Below are 20,198 nucleotides of genomic sequence, written 5' to 3'. Positions count from 1 at the left end.
GCAGGCATTTGCTAAACCGGTTTTGAAGTTTAACAACAACTCTCAAAGTGTTTATTGAAAGGTGGCTGGTTAATTCTATATATCTTGAAGCCAGAGAATACAGCTTAGAACTATACTTTTTATATTTCTTTCTCAATTAAGATTTAAATCGATTTATTATTTCCTGAACTAACATGAAGAATTAAGTTTTTGAAACAAGCAGACAATGGATTGGTATTGTGTTGATCAGAATTTTTTACTTTTATTAAAAATGCTAGATTTGTACAAATTTCAGAATTCATTTTTCAGAATTTCAGAATTCATTAGTTTGCATGTCAAATGATTTGTTTTGCAATATAAAATAGAGGTGCATAACAAGTTCTATTGGGCTTCAATAATAGAAACGAAAGTCAGTTTTGAATTAGATATGAAATTCTATTGAGATCCACGGGGTATAAACCCTCCTAGAATTAGAAATATACTTCTTTTGGGGCATTTGAAGACCAGATTTTTCTAGTAGCATACTTTTTATTGACAAAAATCGAAACAAGACAAAAAACAAAGAGCTGTGGCCATTCCAGTGCAAACATAATTCAAACCAAAGTTTAAACTAAATCAATCATTTTCAAGTCCCCACGCTCGTATGTGCTCTTCTGAAAATTCACAATTATGGAGATACGTCCTTTTGGTAACCGACTGACGATATGCTGTGTGTGGTAAAAAAAACAATTGCTCTTGAATTCAAGTATTTGATGAGTAAAGGAAAGCTCTACTATGACTACCTCTAAAAGCAACTACTAACTATTTTTTATAATGTGTTTACGGATTCCCTTAATTCCTTAGTTCTATAATTTATTTATAGAACTAATCCTCCCACCCCAGACAGAGACAGAAAGTCCTATTGGGCTTTAATAATAGAGAAAAAATCAGTTTTTGTATTAGATATGAAATTCAATGGAGATCCCAGGGTCATAAATTGTTTTAAATTTAGAAAAATGCCTCTTTTGGGTCTTTTGAAAAAAGGATTTCTAGTATTTTTTTTAACAAAAAATTGAAAGAATTACTAGTTCCCCCTCCCCATGTTTTGGTTTTTACTCTTGAAAACAAATTAGATTTACGTTTCCTAGGCACCGTGAAGTGTTGTAGCAACCTCTGTTGGCCAGGAATCCAAGGAAGGAATTAAGAAATAATATGCAGAAATTGAAATCAGTTGCAGTTATCGTTTTGTGTCCTGAAAGATAATGACAATTGAAAAAAAAACAACAGATTAACAAATGTAAATGTTGCATTGGTAACCAGTTATTGGTAACAAGTCCTTCAATACAAAGTGCCCTGGCCTAAGACCCAAAAAAAAAACAAAAAAATACATTGTACCCACATCGCTCTTTACTCAGGCAGCACTATTGCGCTGCCCAAGATTACTTCCACCTAAAACCCTAATAGGATTGGACTATTATAAATCTTTTTTGAATCTCATTGAGTTTGTTCATACCTTACAGAAAACTTATGCTTTAATCCATTAAACTAAAACTAATTTTCAACGTTATCAACTACTTTGATTTTTATTGTTGTGTATGGGCGTTAAAAATAGCTTTTGTTCATATAAAACTAATAAACTAATATTTGTCAAATAAATTTTTTATGAAAAAAATGAATTTTAATGTAGGCTACTGCTATGGCTGAATCTAAACAGATAAAAGAAGAGTTCAATTTTTTTTTTTTGTTATTTATCTGCTGTTGTCTAGCTCAAAAATTTGGCAAACAAAAACACACTCCTTGAAGTTTTTCTGCTTGGAACAAACAATGTCTTATAGATCTTGTTTAGTTGAACTATAGTTGGAATAATTGCAAATTCAAAGTTCCTTCTTCTTTTTTTCTTAACAGATGAACGCTCTTTAAATTATTTCAATTTTAACATTGGTGAAAAAGGTGGTAATAACCAAAATTTATTGATGTAATCTTTAGATTATCATTCTTGAGTTTTTTCAAGGCTCCTGTTTTACCGCCTTTTTAAATTTTGAAATAATTTTTTTCTGACTTCAAACTGTCCAAATACTTCACCCCCACCCCCTAATGTTCCAATATAAATGTCAAAAAAGTAAATTTGAGGTTAGCTGACAAAAAGGCAGGATTAGCAATAAGAAAGTGTTTTTAATTATTTTATTTCATTATTTTTATTTTAGTATAAACAATAGTCTAAATGCTGTAAGCAATGAGAAATCATGCTTTACAATCAATTTCGATAGCAAATACCTGTTTGACGGTTCTCCATGACTGGTTTCCTTGTACAGTCTATAGCGCTGTGTTATATATTGAAATATATAATTTGGGCTTCATATTGCCTTCCAGTTGTTTATATTTTTTGCCGTAGTCATACTGCGGTTTTTTTTTTTTTTTTTTTTTTTTTTTATATATATATATATATAATACAAAACAAGGCATGGATAAGATGTGCAGTAAACCCGGACTAGTTCATGCCAAGCGAAATTTTTCACAAAGCACCAAGTACATATCTAAGAGTTTATTTTGTTGAGGGGGGAGGCCATGGAATTTACTACCACGCTGGAATGACATCAAGCGACAAAGAATTGAGGCCAAGGGAAAACAAAAATATTTTAATTTTAAATTATTTCAATATTGAAATTTTTGAAAAAGGAGGTAATTAACGAAATTTAATGAAATAATGTTTAGATTACCACTTTTCAGTTTTGTTCGTGGCTCTTGTTTTACCACCCTTTTAAATTTTGATATCTATTTTTGTTTCTGATGCTTTCTTGGGTTTGGGAGCCTCATTGCTACTGAGTAATTTGTTGAGATTTTATTTTTATAGCCTTTTAGGGTTTCTTTTCCTTGTTATTTTTATTTGTTGTTGTAGGTGTTGAAGGTCCTTCAATAAGTGCTGCTGCAACCCTAATTGAAACCTCAAATTCTTCTCTATCACCAGTATATCAAATTCTCTCTGAGGGTGTTTCACCCAGGATTTCCACATCACTTCTAGAATTGGACTCCCATGAAGTGGGTCTCGATGACGAAGGTACAATTAAACGAATAATGTTTCTGAATTAGTTTTAATAAGAAAAAATATCTTTTTTTTTGCAAAGATAAAGCAGTTTTCGAAGTTTGTAGACTGGTATTTGCATGCTCTGTGGCTCTTCATTCTTTCTGGGTGAATTATTCAGACAATGTTATTATTCATTTATCTTCTATTTGTTAATTCTTTTTATTTTGTAGAAGCTGAAGCTGCTTCAACAATTGATACTGAAACGATGAGAGAAACTACTAGTTATATTCTGTCATATGGGCATCAAAATCAACCTTTGGGTGTTTCATTGAATATAGTATCTGAATCAGACTTAGAGGAATTGGATAGAAATGACGAAGGTATATTTGGAATTATTAGTGTTACTTTAAAATTCGGGCTGATTAAGCATAGTTTTGTTGAAAGTTTTTTCCTACCTAACAAACGTTCTTCACGTTTTTGTATTTGAATAGTATTCCCAAAAGTATTTTTGTCATTCAAATAGATAATTAAATAGTATTCCCAAAAGTCATGGTAACACTTAGTTTTCATTTCGGCTCGTAGGCAAGTGCATCAAAGAAATTTAAATGCACAGTACTGAAACAGTTTAAGACAAAAGTAGGTCTTGAGCATCTCAACATTAATCTAAAAACTTTTTTTTTAAGTAACTAGAGAGTTACACTAGCAAAGTAGAGGGGGAGTTTGTTTTTTTCTTTACTGATTTTTTGAAAATTTTCTGCGTAACACCAATTTTCTCCCGAACATGATGTAGCTTAAGAGAAATAACTTCACTTTTAATTCTTTTTCTGAACAGGAATAATTGAAGCCATTTTCGTTTGGAATAGGTCACGACTATTTTAGTTACAACTATGGGATATAACTGTAGACTGGTTTAAGGGAATACAAAGACATCAAAAAAGAAGAAAAACAAAATTGAAATGAAAGATAAAAGAGAAAATAAATGAAAGAAGGACAACCTCAAAACTCAACTGCGGTTCATATTCTTGCTCCCATTTTCAGCTCATCTGAGGTTAAAAGCTCCTATGGCAGTTATTGCGCTTTCTTTCGTCGATTTTATCCCAAGCAAACGCAGAGTTTTTGAAAAGGATGGGGGGTGTAAACCACATCACTGAACATTGGTTTTCAGAGTTATTGCATGCCCATGGTAATTAAAGAAAGAATTAAAGGAAATGGGAACTTCCTCTGAGGGTGTAAACAGGGAGGCTTTGAAGTGATTGAAATGAAGGAAGAGCCTGTGTAGCTGTTGGCCTTAGGCAACACAGCTGTTTTTTTATTTTTTATTAACAAATGGGTCACAAAAAAATAACATATATATACAAATAATGCTAACAAAACCAAACAGCATATAATACCAACAATATCAAAAGAGGTCCCGACGCATATTAGCGTGTTTGGGATGACCCAAGAAAAAAGTAAGACTTCAACTACTTATACAGTGTTGGCCTGCGATGAAATGTTAGAAGTAGTACTCTAGTAGACTCAGAAAATTACATATATCACGTTTGTAAGTCTTTCTTATAACTGACTCTCCCCACCCCCCGGTTATGCTTTGGTATACCCATGGAGTGTATGTTTGGTCGTTCAGTTTAATATTACTTAAATCATAAAATGATATTCTCGAATGATATGGAGAAAGATAGATGTACAGCACGGAGAAATCTTGACGAGATAATTATTTATTGAAGCCTTCTATGTATCAAATTAGTAAAAATTTCTTATAACTGACCCCCCCCCCCTTCCTCTCCCCACTTATTCCTGGATATTCCCAGAGAGCGAACATTTGATTGTTGAGTCTATTATTGGTTTTTAATTAAGTCTTGCAAAATTACATATTTAGGTTCACTATGAAGAAAGATACACCAGAAAATAATTCGTTGAAACATTTCGAAGCATATATTGCTTGTTTTTCATACCCTACATAACTTTCAAACATCTTAAGTTTTGAAGCTGACAAAGACTATTTTTATTATTCCTAATCTAATTATCCTATGAAACTGAACTAACTTGAATTTTTTTTTTTTATTTAATAATTAAAGCAACTTAATAGAACCAGTGCAAGACAATGTAGATCCCAATCTTTTAATACTTTTTGAATGTTTGACTTTCACTTACATTTGTTATTAGAGTCCGACCGATATGGATTATTTGGGTCCGATAAAGATACCGATTTTGGTGACTTTTTTTAAATCACCATACATTTTGAAGATTGATGCATCAGGTGTGTAATGACAACTGCTGCTATTCTATCACCACAATCAGACTTAGCTGATTGCTCTGTCCCAAGAACTGGACAAGTAAAATTACCTGAGGAAAATCTGGTGCGATCTTCTGGATAAGTTGTAAATATGAGACTCAGTATTTATTTCCCGTAAGCCGATAATGTCTCTGACCGTCAGATCGGTCTTATAATGTTGTTCGGGCCCTAATTGTTATAATGTCATTTTCTTTGTTTTTATTATTTTATTAATTTGAGTAAAGAAATTTAATTCTTTTTTTTCACTACAAGGGTGATGCATTCTACTTTGTGCAGCTCTGATGGTGTGAGTCATCCAATACTCTTAGGCCCAAACCAATCGTTATGGTGAAAAAACTGACAGAGAAGGCTATTGAAGAACTTACAGTTGGAATCTGGCGATGAGGCTCCTGTGGAAAAGCAGAGAAATCTCTTTTGATTCTAGATCTTCACATTGAAACAGGTTGTTAAGAGCTTTCACCAATAGAGTGTGATATCTGCCCAGCAGTAGTTCGTGATTACAGCAATTTTGTTGTTCATTTCATGAAACACCAAATGGGAGGGACAAGGAGATGTGCCATTTGTTTAAGAGAATGTATTGATGATATGAGACAACATCTAGAGTTACAACGTCAATTTTCGCCAAAAATGTCTGAACTAGACCTGCAGGAAAATGAATCGCTAGTCGTTTCACAGGATTCATCAGAAAGCCACTACTCCAATTCATTAAAACCGGAATCTAATGAAAAAAATTTAGACGATCAGAAAATATACTTGCTCAGTAAAAAGAATAGAAAATTAGAAAGACATAAAAGTATATCGACAGAAAAGAAGATATATGAATTTAATCTATGTAAGAAAGGATTTTCATTTCCTAGCTCTTTGAAAAAACATCAAATAGTGCATAAGGGTAAGGGGCCGTTTGAATTTGATATATATATAAAATGATTTTCTTTATCAGTGAATTTGAGACATCACCATATAATTCATAAAGGTGAGAGCTCATTTAAATGTGAGATTTGTAAGAAATGATGTCCTTCATAAAGTCATTTGAACAAGCACCAAAAAGTGCATACAGATGAGAGCCCATTTGAATGTGAGATGTGTAAGAAATCCTTTCCTTTCCTAAGCCATTCGAGACAGCACCAAATACTGCATACAGGTGAGAGACTATTTAAATGTGATATATGTAAGAAATACTTTCCTAAATCAAGCAATTTGAAGACGCATCAAATAGTGCATACAGTTGAGAGCCCATTTAAATGTGAGATATGTAAGAAATGCTTTCCTTCACAAAGCCATTTGAAAAAGCATCAAATAGTGCATACAGATGAGAGACCATTTGAATGTGATATATGTAAGAAATGCTTTCCTTCACCAAGCCATTTGAAAAGGCATCAAAAAGTGCATACAAACGAGAGACCATTTGAATGCGATATATATAATAAATGCTTTTTTAGATCAAGCAATTTGAAGGAGCATCAAATGGTGCATACAGGTGAGAGGCCATTTAAATGTGATAAATGCTTTTCTTCCTCAAGGAATTGTAATGCGCATCAAATTGTGCATACAGGTGAGAGCCCATTTAAATGTGATTAATGTAAGAAATGCTTTTCTCGTCCAAGCCATATGAATATCCATCAAAGAGTCCATACAGGTGAGAAACCATTCAAATGTAATTTATGCAAGAGAGCATTCTCAGCGAAGTCAGCCCTGAAACATCAACTAACAACCCATTCTAGGAAGAAGTCTGATAGTTAAGAATAAAAACTTTGGATGGAACAGTTATTTTTGTACAGAAGTTGAGATAGACGTTGAAGAAGTAATGCTGTTCCTTACAGGCTACTTCTTAGATATGAATCAGTCTTTGCTATATGTATCAATGAAAATTCTCTGGTTTTTCTTATTCTCTGACAAGTAAGGCTAAATCTTTATCTGAGAACTCTTGCAATTATAAAGCTACAAAAGCAGACCCAGTGCCTATTTTCTTCTGTCTTGGCGCCTATTTTGCCTTTTAATTTCAAGTGCCTGGTTAAATATCTATTTAAATGGGTAACTTCAACTCAAATAGAATTCTCCAGAGCTCAAAACGTATGGTTATAAGGATTTTGAAGCATCCGACCATTTAACAATAAAAATAAGGTCCTGTGGGACATGGTTCTTACCTTAGCACACAATTAAAAGAAATGAAAAGTTGTTGTTTCGGTGTTGTTTTCGTATTCGTTTCAAAACACTTAGCAGTTTCTTGCTCCACGAAAAATTTAAGAAATCTCAAAATGGTCTCAACAAATACACTATCCTTAAGAGGGCGTAAGTGGATTGTGTAGTATATTAATTTGACTTAATATTCGACTATTTGTGTCCCACAATATTTATTATTTCACAAGACTCAACACTTGAGTCTTGTTATATCATCGAATTTCATTCTATCTATCTACTTGGGGGGAAGGATGTAAAGGCAAAAGTCGGACATTAAACAATTCAGTTGAAAGTGCATGGTAAATTTTTGTCATCTCATTCACAAGGAAGTCAGGTTAAGCTGAGTTGAACTGAGTCCTTACAAACAGTGAAGGAAGAACCTTGAGTAATTTTGAATTTTTTTTTTTAATATTATCAATCTTAAAAGTAGTACCTCTGATAAGACTATTTACTATACTATCAAACATTTTAAGTATCGAAAGCAATTTTAGCGGTAATTATTATTCTAGCAGATTTAATTATTTCAGATGCCAGGTCACTTAAAGTAACATCTTAGTGAATCCAAGGTCACTTTTTAAGCAGAAAAAAATAATTTTTTTGCTTTGTTGACAACAAAATAATGTTTAACTACAAAACTTCATCTCAATGCAGTTTTACAACTGCAACTAAAAAGTATATTTTCTGGATCAGCCTAAAATTTTTAGTATTAACCGGCCAATTGGACACCGAATTTTATTCGAGAGGGGGCTCCCAAAGATTTGCTGATATTTTTTTTTTAATCTAAATGTTTGAAACATACACCTAGGCGACAAATATACAAAAAAGTGAAAAATCTATCTGTTTTCAAAATAAGTGCCCATTCTAAATCAAAATGGGACACCTCCATCCATGCTCATGACTTCTAAAGACCAGAATATAATTTGTACTTTACTGAAAACAATACTTATTTGGAGCCATGTTTTTATTTTAAGTATTAGAAACAAGAGCTTTCAACTAGCTTTCCGGCTTTTTACTCTGTGCGTAAGATTTTGCAATGGCTAGTTCTGAGTCTGTGGTCAACTCCTTGATAGATAATACAGAGAAATCATGTACAATGTCTAATACTGTGCATGCACACATGATAACCAAGAAGCTTTTTCCCAACCTTTGTCTGCTCTGAAATTATTCCATCGACTACGAAGTATAGAATATCTGATTACATGGAATATGAAAATACAAGATCTGGTTGTCTTCTGTACGATTTCTTTTGGCACTGACAGTGGTTTCAACATAAAATTGATCTGTTTTCTAATAACAACCGAAAGCACTAGTTTTTCTATTTTTTAATTGAATGCTGTTTGCAATAGCTTTTAATTACATCAACCATGCTAAACCAGCGCTCTTGAGATTGGAACTCTAGAACGTGCTGTTTGACTTCTTGAAAGAAAGTGAATGTCTGAAAGAAATCTTTCACTAATATTCTGTTTGGCATTAGACTGTAAGGTACTTTAATCAAGGAAAAACAATAATCTATGCAGAAAAGGTAAAATCTCATATGTGCGATCTTTGCACTTTAGTGGATCCAAGAACAGGATTATAGATTTCTCCAATATTTATAATAGAGAAAAAATTAATTGTTGGAGGATTTTGGAGTTCAAAGTGCAAGAATATGTTTGAAACTTAATGTCAAGAAGACTAATTCTCTAAGACTGGGATTAAGTGAAGGTGAAGAGGGGATGTTGTATAACGAAAAGATCGATCAAGTTAACAGCCTCATTTACCTTGGTAGTTTTACCTGATCCATGTGCTTCTTTCTCTCCCCATCAGGTAACGCATCCGCTCTCACACTTACCAAACAGCCCAATTCGCCCTCTTGGTCCTAAAATAAATCTCCTCCCTGTACCTCTCTGACCTGTGCATATAGATCTAGAAGCCGGGAATTCACCATCTCCTCTTGCCACTTTTGAATCTCCTGGCCCTGTGACCTTACCTTTGTTCTCTCCACTATCACACCGAACCCTCCCTTCCGTCCTGGAGATCATTCAGACCGTACTCATGCGTTACTCAAACGCAGTGATCATGCGTTTGGAACACCGAAGAATTCTATTTGAGTTGAAATTACCCGTTTAAACAGATAATTTACCAGGCACTAGAAATTAGAAGGCAAAATAGGCACTAAGGAAGAAGAAAATAGGCACTGGCTCTGCTTCTGTAGTTTTACAAATACAAGATTTCTCGGAGATCAAGCCTTACTTGTCAAAGAACAAGAAAAACCAGAGGATTTTCACGGATGCATAGAGCAAAGATTTAGTTCAGATCAGAGGATTAGCTTGCATGGATCAGCTTTAATTCTTCGACGTCTATCTCAACTTCTGTCTACGAAAATCACGATTCCATCCAAATTTTTTATTGTTAACTATTAACTATCACACTTCTTCCTAGAATGGGTTGTTAGGTGATATTTCAGAGCCGACTTATCTGAAAATGTTCTCTTGCATTAATTGCATTTGAATGGTTTCTCACCTGTAAGGGGTCTTTGATGGATATTCAAATGGCTTGGACGAGAAAAGCATTTCTGACATGTATCACATTTAAATGGGCTCTCACCTGTATGCACAATTTGATGCTCCTTCAAATTGCTTGATCTAAAAAAGCATTTCTTACATATTTCACATTCATAGGGCTTCTCACCTGCATGCACTATTTGGTACGGCTTTAAATTGCCTGATAAAGAAAAGAATTTCTTACAAATTTCCCATTCATAGGGTTTCTCACTTGTATGCACTATTTGATGCGTCTTCAAATGGCTTGGTGAAGAAAAGCATTTCTTACATATATCACATTCAAATGGTCTCTGATCTGTATGCATAATTTGATGCGTTTTCAAATGGCTTGATAAAGAAAAGCATTTCTTACATACCTCACATTCAAATGGCCTCTCACCTGTATGCACTATTTGATGCTTTTTCAAATTGCTTTGTGAAGGAAAGCATTTCTTACATATCTCACATTTAAATGGTCTCTCACCTGTATGCATTATTTGGTACATTTTCAAATTGCTTAATTAAGAAAAGCATTTCATATATATCTCATATTCAAATGGTCTCTCATCTGTATGCACTATTTGATACTTTTTGAAAGAGCTTGGAAACGAAAAGCCTTTCTTACATAGATTACATTCATATATCTTTTTTTCTGTGGGTATACTTTTATGTCTTTCTAATTTTGTATTCTTTTTACTGAGCAAGTATGTTTTCTGATCGGCTAACCTTTTTTAATCAGATTCTGATTTTAATGAATTTGAGTAGTGGCTTGCTGACGAATTCTGTGAAACGACTAGCGATTGATTTTCCTGCAGGTCTAGTTCAGACATTTTTGGCGAAAAGTGACCTTGTAACTCTAGATGTTGTCTCATATCATCAATACATTCTCTTAAACAAATGGCATATCTCCTTGTCCCTCCCATTTGGTGTTCTATGTAATGAACAACAAAATTACTGTAATCACAAACTACTGCTGGGCTGATATCACACTCTATTGGTGAAAGCTCTTCACAACCTGTTTCAATGTGAAGATCTAGAATCAAAAGAGATTTCTCTGCTTTTCCACAGGAGCCGCATCGCCAGATTCCAACTGTAAGTTCTTCAATAGCCTTCTCTGTCAGTTTTTTTTACCCATAACGATTGGTTTTGGGCCTAAGAGTATTGGATGACTCACACCATCAGAGCTGCACAAAGTAGAATGCGTCACCCCTGTAGTGAAAAAAAAGAATTAAATTTCTTTACTCAAATTAATAAAATAAGAAAAACAAAGAAAATGGCATTATAACAATTAGGGCCCGAACAACATTATCAGACCGATATGAGGGTCAGAGACATTATCGGCTTACGGGAAATAAATACTGAGTCTTATATTTACAACTTATCCAGAAGATCGCACCAGATTTTCCTCAGGTAATTTTGCTTGTCCAGTCCTTAGGACTGGTCCAGCCCTTGGACACAATCAGCTAAGTCTGATTGTGGTGATATAATAGCAGCAGCTGTCATTACACACCTGATGCATCAATCTTCAAAATGTATGGTGATTTCAAAAACGTCAAACAACTAAAAACAAACAAACCCAAAATCACAAAAATGGGTATCTTAATCGGACCCAAATAATCCATATCGGTCGGGCTCTAATAAAAAATTTATATTAAATTCAAAAATTAAAAAAGTATTAAAATATTGGTATACACTTTTTCTTACAATTTTTATATAAAGTTGCTTTAATTATTAAAAAAAAAACAAAAAAAAAAAAACTTCAAGTTATTTAAAATTAAAATGATAATTATATTATGAATAATAAAAATTTTCATTTTAAGATTAAAAAATTAAGATTTTTTAAATTTATATATGGTATGAAAAACAAGCTATATATGCTTCGAAATGTTTCAACGAATTATTTTCTGGTGTATCTTTCTTCATAGTGAACCTAAATATGTAATGTTGTAAGACTTAATTAAAAACAAATAATAGACTCAACTATCAAATGTTCACTCTCTGGGTATATCCGGGAATAAGTGGGGAGAGGAAGGGGGGGGGGGAGGTCAGTGATAAGAAATTTTTAATAATGTTAGACATATAAGGCTTCAATAAATAATTATCTCGTCAAGCTTTCTCAGTGCTGCACATCTATATTTCTCCATATCATTCGAGAATATTTTTGTATGATTTATGATTTAAGTAATATTAAACTATACGACCAAACATACACTCCATGGGTATAACAAAGCATAAGCGGACAGTGGGGAGAGTCAGTTATAAGAAAGACTTACAAACGTGATATATGTAATTTTCTGAGTCTACTAGAGTACTACTACTAATATCTCACCGCAGGCCAACACAGCCTGAGGCCAACAAAGCTGTGTTGCCTGAGGCCAACAGCTACACAGGCTCTTCCTTCATCTCAATCTCTTGAAAGCCTCCCTCTTTACACCCTCACAGGAAGTTCCCATTTCCTTTAATTCTTTCTGTACAAGTTTGTATGACAATTTTACTTAAAAAATACAATTATGAAAGAATTATTACCATGAGCATGTAATAACTCTGAAAACCAATGTTCAGTGATGTGGTTCACCCCCCCCCCCCATCCTGTCCAAAATTTCTGCGTTCACGTGGGTTAAAAATCGACGAAAGAGAGCACAATAACTGCCATAGGGGCTTTTAACCTCAGATGAGCTGAAAATGGGAGCAAGAATATGAACCGCAATTGAGTTTTGATTTTGTCCTTCTGTCATTTATTTTCTCTTTTATCTTTCATTTCAATTTTGTCTTTCTTCTTTTTTGATGTCTTTGTATTCCCTTAAAACAGTCTACATTTTTATCACATATTTGTAACTTAAATAGTCTTGAACTATTCCAAACGAAAAATTAGACAAGAAAAACGGGTTTTAATTTCTATAAAACAGTGAATACAAAACACTTAATTAAACAAAAATGCTCCGAATATTTCGGCCCCACATCCGGGAGCCTTTCTCAACGGAAAAAAAAATTTCCGTTGTGTTTTTTTTTTCCGTTGAGAAAGGCTCCCGGATGTGGGGCCGAAATATTCGGAGCATTTTTGTTTAATTAAGTGTTTTGTATTCACTGCTTTATAGAAATTAAAACCCGTTTTTCTTGTTTAATTTTTTGTAAATGGAAAAGCAGTGTGGTCTAAGAAAGTATTTATTCCAAACGAAAATGGCTTCAACTATTCCTGTTCAGAAATAGAATTAAAAGTGAAGTTATTTCTCTTAAGCTACATCATGTTTGAGAGAAAATTGGTGTTACGCAGAAAATTTTTCAAAAAATCAGTAAAGTAAAAAAACAAACTCCACCTCTACTTTGCTAGTGTAACTCTCTAGTTACTTAAAAAAGAGTTTTTACATTAATTTTGAGAGGCTCAAGACCTACTTTTGTCTTACACTGTTTCAGTATTGAGCATTTAAATTTTTTTGAGGCACTTGCCTACGAGCCGAAATGAAAACTAAGTGTTGCTATAGACTTTTGGGAATACTATTCAATTATCTATTTGAATGAAAAAAATACTTTTGGCAATACTATTCAAATACAAAAACGTGAAGAACGTTTGTTAGGTAGGAAAAAACTTTCAACAAAATAATGCTTAATCAGCCTGAATTTTAAAGTACCACTAATAATTCCAAATATACCTTCGTTATTTCTATCAAGTTCCTGTAAGTCTGATTCAGATGCTATATTCAATGAAATACCCAAAGGTCAATTTTGATGCTCAGATGACAGAATATAACTAGTAGTTTCTCTCATCGTTTCAGTATCAATTGTTGAAGCAGCTTCAGCTTCTGAAAAATAAAAAGAATTAACAAATAGAAGATAAATGAACAATAACATTGTCTGAATAATTCACCCAGAAAGAATGAAAGCCACAGATTATGCAAATACCAGTCAACAAACTTATAAAACTAGACATAACAAGAGGTCAGAACAAATTTAAGAGTGATAAACTTGATTGTTATGAATCTGATTTCACAAATTTAGAGTTGTATTCACAGATTTTCATATCAAGTAGTTAGTAGTTAATTTTTATGAATAGAAACATACTTATACTCGCTCAATAAAGACTAGAATGGCAAATCAATCGGCACTTTGCCGACATTGTGCAACTTTAGCCTACTTAAATAATGCTCTCAATGTTAAATCTTACAATCGCTTTGTGTTTAAAGCTTTTAGTAAAACTTTTTATGGAAGTAAAATCTTTTAATAGCGCTATCTAGAGCTTTATTTAATGTTCCATGCTTTATCGTAGCAATTTTTTTCTTATTAAAAATTAATTCAGAAACATTATTAGTTTAATTATACCTTCGTCATCGAGACCCACTTCCTGGGAGTCAAATTCTAGAAGTGATGTGGAAATCCTGGGTGAAACACCCTCGCAGAGAATTTGATGTCCTGGTGATAGAGAAGAATTTGAGGTTTCAATTAGGGTTGCGGCAGCAACCCTAAAAAGCTATAAAAATAAAATCTCAACAAATTACTCAGTAACAGTGAGGCTCCCAAACCAAAGAAAGCAACAGAAACAAAAATAGATATCAAAATTTAAAATGGTGGTAAAACAAGAGCCACAAACAAAACTGAAAAGTGATAATCTAAACATTACTTAAATAAATTTCGTTAATTATCTCCTTTTTTACAAATTTTAATATTGAAATAATTTAAAATCAAATATTTTTGTTTTCCCTTGGCCTCAATTCTTTGTTGCTTGATGTCATTCCAGCGTGCCAATAAGCACTTTCGCAGTAAGGAATTACTGTAGAGTCAAACATCTAAACCTGTATGTTTTCAATAGTTTCATAGATTATCAATAAGTATACAAAATAAATAAATTCTATAGCCTCCCCCCTCAAAAAAATAAATTCTTAAATATATACTTGGTGCTTTGTGCAAAATTTGGCTTGGCCTGAACTAGTCCGGGTTTACCGCAAATCTTATCCATGCCGTGTTTTGGATTAAAAAAAAACAAAAACAAAAAAAAAAAAAAAAAAAAAAACAAAAAAAAAAAAAAAAAGCAGTATGACTACGGCAAAAACAAGAAAAAACTGGAAGTCAATATGAAGCCCAAATTATATATTTCAATATATAACACAGCGATATATACTGTACAAGGAAACCAGACATGGAGACCCGTCAAACGGGTATTTGCTATCTAAATTGATTGTAAAGCGTGATTTCCCATTGCTTACAACATTTAAACTATTGTTTATACTAAAAGAAAAATAATGAAAGAACAGAATAAAAAACACTATCTTATTGCTAATCCTGCCTTTTTGGCAGCTAACCTCAAATGTCTTTATGTGACCTTTATATTTGCACATAAGGGGGTGGGGGTGAAGTATTTGGACAGTTTGAAGTCAGAAAACAATTCTTTCAAAATCTAAAAAGGCGGTAAAACAGGATCCTTGAAAAAACTCAAGAGTGATAATCTAAATATTACATCAATAAATTTTGGTTATTAAAACATTTTTCACAAATTTTAAAATTTAAATAATTTAAAAAGGGTTCATCTGTTAAGAAAAAAAAGAACAAAATTTGAATTTACAATTAATCCAACTATCGTTCAACCGAAAAAGATCTATAAGACATTGTTTGTTCCAAGCAGAAAAACTTCCAGGAGTGTGTTTTTGTTTGCCAAATTTTTGAGCTAGACAACAGCAGACAAAAAAAAAAAAAACTGAACTCGCTTCTTTTATCTGTTTACATTAAGCCATAGCAGTAGCCTATATTTAAAATTTCTTTGTTTCATAAAACATTTTATTTGACAAATATTAGTTTATTAGTTTTAGATGAACAAAAGCTATTTTTAACGCCCATACACAACAATAAAAACCAAAGTAGTTGATAACTTTGAAAATTAGTTTTAGTTTAATGGATTAAAGAAGCATAAGTTTTCTGTAAGGTATGAACAAACTCAATGAGATTCAAAAAAGATTTATATTAGTCCAATCATATTAGGGTTTTAGGTGGAAATAATCTTGGGCAGCGTAATAGTGCTGCCTGAGTAAAGAGCGATGTGGGCTCTATGTAAAATTTATTTTAATTTTTTTTTCTTTGGTCTTAGGCCAGGACACTTCCTATCGAAGGAATTGAAGTAGAAACTTTAAAAGGGGCTCATTCGATTGCGAATTCAAACTGTTTGTGCCCATTTTAATAGTCGAAAGTGATTGAAGGGCAACTAACCCCCCTACCACGCCCACCATTTCCCCACACATTCAGTCAAAATTTTATGATAGCCATTATGTTGAACGTAGTTGAAAGGTCCGGAAATTATGTCTTTGAGGATGACAGCCCACCTACAGCCCTCAAAGCAAGGGTTGTAAGTTATGTCCAGGCTGCATATAAGGTATATATAGAAAGGATGATCTTATAAACTTCGGGCATGTGATAGAAATTTTGAGATGGCCCATTTGTTGTCTTAAAAATTTCGAAGAACTCATTCGATTGGAAATTGAAAGGGCTAGTAAAGTTTCTTTCTCTTACATTAGGTCTTCATGGCTTTTTTCCTGCAACCCAATTTCAAACTAAGAAAGCCAAATGATTGTTTTTGTTAGTATAGCGGAAACAGAACTGTTAATCAACACATTGCCAAAAACTAATGTTAGCTAACAAATCACAGAAACGTAAAAAGTAGGTGGGAGTGGGACTTTCAAAAACTCATTAATGGTGAGATGGGATATTAATAGCCAACTAGTTAGCTAGTTCTGTAAAGTATATAAAGTTCTTTTACTTGCTGACTAGTTGGCTAATTCATTCTGAAGTGTATATATAAATGAGATCTAATAGCCAACTGGTTGGCTAATCTAAATGTGTATATAGATGGACTTTAATAGGGCCTAGCAAACTAGTTAGCTAATTCTAGGCTCTAATATGTATTAGAAACCTTATTGATAGCTGACTAGTTGGCTATTTTCAAATGAAGGTTATATATACATGGGATCTTAGTAGCCAACTAGTTAGCTAATTTTACATATGTAGTCTAATAGAAACTGTATTGATAGCTGACTAGTTGGCTATTTTAAACTAAAGTTTATGTATACATTGGACATTAATAGCCAACTAGTTAGCTAATTTTATATTGTATATATAACTCTAATATTAGCTGACTAGTTTGCTAATTAAGGCTGCAATGTTTTTATAGGTGAGATCTAATAGCCAGCCAGTTGGCTAATTGAAATATTCTATATATATACACGGTCATTCTTATTAGCCACCAGGTTGGCTAGACAATTTTTTCTATATATAATGCTTGGCTAAAGTTTTTTTCTTTATATATAGACTGTACTATTTTCAATTAGCCATCTGGTGGTATCCCCTCCTATATATGTCAATTCAGGATATATATTTGCACGTAAGGAGGTTGGGGTTAGGTTAGGGAGGGGGCTCAAATTTATTTCCAAAAGAAATGATTATTATTTTCTTAATCAGCATAAAAAAGGCATTGAATGGTGTATTCACTTTATTCCTAACTCAATAATATGATTTGGTATATATTTGCCAAAAATGAATCTAAAAGAAGACTAGGACTACTCCCTCACAGGAGGGGACGAATCATTTAACTAATTGGCCTTTATAACATACTCTACCAAGTACAACAGATAGGAAATTTCCAGGTCCCTATTCAGGGACCTGAAAATACCTTGCACTAACTCCTTGTCACTTCTTAAGATAATATGGACGACAGGATAAGGGTTGCTATAACTTTTAAGGACAAAAGTTTCCAAATCAGCCAAATATGGACACTTTTCGTGTCCCTCTAGGAAACTAGCCAATATATAGGGTTGCCACCACAGACAAGAAGTATTATCATACCTCTTGTCTGTGGTTGCCACTATGAATTTTCAAAGCCTGTGAAAAAAGTGCCAAAAAACGGTGAAATTCGTCCTTCTTTGTTCCGCTTCCTCACGGTCTATTACCTGCATGAGTTCTGCAAGTATTTCCATCTATGTCATTAATGCTACCAATAAATTAAGTTTAGTACTAGTTCAATTTGAAGAGCTGGCGTAAAAAACTCGTCATTAGAATGTCAACAGAGCAAAATTATATATCGATTATCAATACGGCTACCTATCTTATTCGAAAAGTAAAGAACCAATCATATAGATTCATTTTCACTTCGGCATTTTCATAAGCTATGCGAAAAAGATGCGAATCGTTGATCTTCGGTAGCTATTCAAGGATCTTTGGGTGCGACAAGGTCCGAACGGCTGTAGCAACGAAATGTCTATTTTAACCTACATGGTTTTAGAATTCAACAAAATACGTCAATCTCCTTAACCACTCATTCAACTGGTTGATCAAGGGTTTAAAATCATTAAACAACTCCTCTTCTTGTCGTTTTCTGAACATTTACAAGTAGCCCGGAGAAAAAATGACGTTTTCGAGAACTAAAAAAGTGAGAAGACAAGACCAATTTAAATAAATACGCTTGAGTTATGAAACTGGCAACAAGCGTTAAACAAAAAATCACACCTGAAAGTATAAAATATAAAACAGAAACATTTGCTAGCGGCTATAAATAAAATTGAGCCGCAATACAGCTTTTCTGCGAAACTCCTTTCTTTCTATGACATCAGTGTAATAACAGCCTTGTGCTTACTTGTACTTGTTTCGCGTTCAAGCCGTATCCAGACTCATCTTGACTATTGCTAGACACGTCTTCTTTAGGCCTCCTGCCCTCTTCTTCCATGCCGGTAGTGGTAAACATTTGAGACATATTTCGCTTATATGGTCATCTGGTCACCACATTGCGTGGACAAACCATCTCAGTCTCCTGTGCTTAACAATGTCAGAGACAAGTGGGCGATCCCCACATCTTCTCCCTACTTCTTCATTCGATATTCTTTCTGAGAGGCGGAAACCCAGGACATAGCGCAGGCATTTGTGGTTGAATATATTCAAGCTCAACACTTCGGCTCCTTTAAGTGACCATGTTTCACATCCATAGAGGAGGACAGAGAGAACCATAGCTTCATACACTCAGAGCTTTGTGCTTGGCAATATTTCGCTCTTCTTCCTTGCTTCCGTAGTTGAAGGAAGACACTCCAGTCTGACGATATGCGGCTCTGGATTTCTTCTGAAGATCTGTCGGCAAGGTTTACCATCAATCCGAGGTATTTGAACGACTGGACGTCCTCTATATGATTACCATTTAGGGCAACAGGGGGTTTCATCCATCCCATCTGTTCGCATGGATTTTGTTGTTGGTATGCTTATTTGGAGACCAGTCGAGAGTTCCTTGACTGCCATGTCATTTACCATAGCCTGGGCTTCTGCAACAGATTCAGCAAGCATGTCCACTTCGTCTGCATAGTCAAGATCTGTGATAGAGAAGGACTTGCTCATTGCAAAGCTTTTATACTTGTCCAGGACCCTGAGGATCCAATCGATGACGAAGTTGAACAAAGTTGGTGAAAGGACACAGCCTTGACGTACACCTTCCTCGATCAGGACCAGATCTGAAAGATCACCATCGACTCTTACCTGAGCATTTGTTCCAACATAGTATGCCTTGAGCAGATTGATGATCTTCTCAGACACACCGTCCTCTTTCATTGCTTCCCATATTGCATCACGATGGACCGAATCAAACGCGATAATGAAGTCTATGAAGATTTGGATTGTTTCCTGCTGGTGTTTAAACCGGTGTTCAGAGATCTGTCACAGGCTAAAAATCTGGTCACAGCAACCCATGCCCAGCCTGAATCCTGTTTGGTTGAGTCCAGTTCGTCTGTTTCTGGTGTCTCTGAATCTATTTAAAGGTATTACTGCGAACAGCTTGGCAGCAATGCGGATAGGGGATATACCTAAGTAGATTTTGCAGTCCATTAGGTATCCTTTTTTGAAGATAGGGACAATTATTGAGGTCTTCCAGTCATCTGGGATGTATTCATTGTCCCAGCCTTCAGTTATCACGCTAGTAAGTTTATCCATCACCACCTCAGGGATAGCTTTCAGTAGCTCGTCAGGAGTCCAAGCTATTCCTGGGCTTTTATGGTTTTTCAAAACTTGGATTGCCTTAATTACTTCATCCCTGGAAGGTGGGTCTGTACATACATTTTCATAAACCTGGTCGTGTTGGGGGTTCTGCGGTGCAGTAAGTGTTTGCTTTCGATTACTATTGTCTTCTGGTCTCGATAGCTCTTGGAAGTGAGCTCGCCATCTTTCAATATGCTTCTTGCTGCATGTGAGTATATTCCCATCCTTCACCTTAAGCGAG

At 34.1% G+C, this 20,198-nt stretch overlaps 2 protein-coding genes and 1 pseudogene across 4 annotated transcripts in view; all 3 read right to left on the bottom strand.

Annotated features, from left to right (window-relative positions):
* The window catches only part of LOC148948018 (uncharacterized), a 527,253-nt gene that overhangs the window by 148,340 nt on the left and 358,715 nt on the right, over positions 1-20,198 (bottom strand). The window lies entirely within an intron of this gene.
* Positions 1-20,198, bottom strand: part of LOC148948019 (uncharacterized) — a 437,936-nt gene that overhangs the window by 129,211 nt on the left and 288,527 nt on the right. The window lies entirely within an intron of this gene.
* LOC148948025 (uncharacterized) lies at positions 9,793-14,424 on the bottom strand (annotated as a pseudogene). Its single transcript, XR_016142279.1, has 3 exons — positions 14,288-14,424; positions 13,621-13,770; positions 9,793-11,182 (listed from the first exon to the last, which is right to left on the bottom strand). The product of XR_016142279.1 is annotated as an uncharacterized LOC148948025 (transcript).

The sequence above is a fragment of the Artemia sp. Qi Xiang Cuo genome, chromosome 10 (assembly GCF_049724085.1).
Source record: "Artemia sp. Qi Xiang Cuo chromosome 10, ASM4972408v1, whole genome shotgun sequence".
Taxonomy (NCBI): Eukaryota; Metazoa; Arthropoda; class Branchiopoda; order Anostraca; family Artemiidae; genus Artemia; species Artemia sp. Qi Xiang Cuo.
This window is presented reverse-complemented; position numbering and strand designations above follow the sequence as displayed.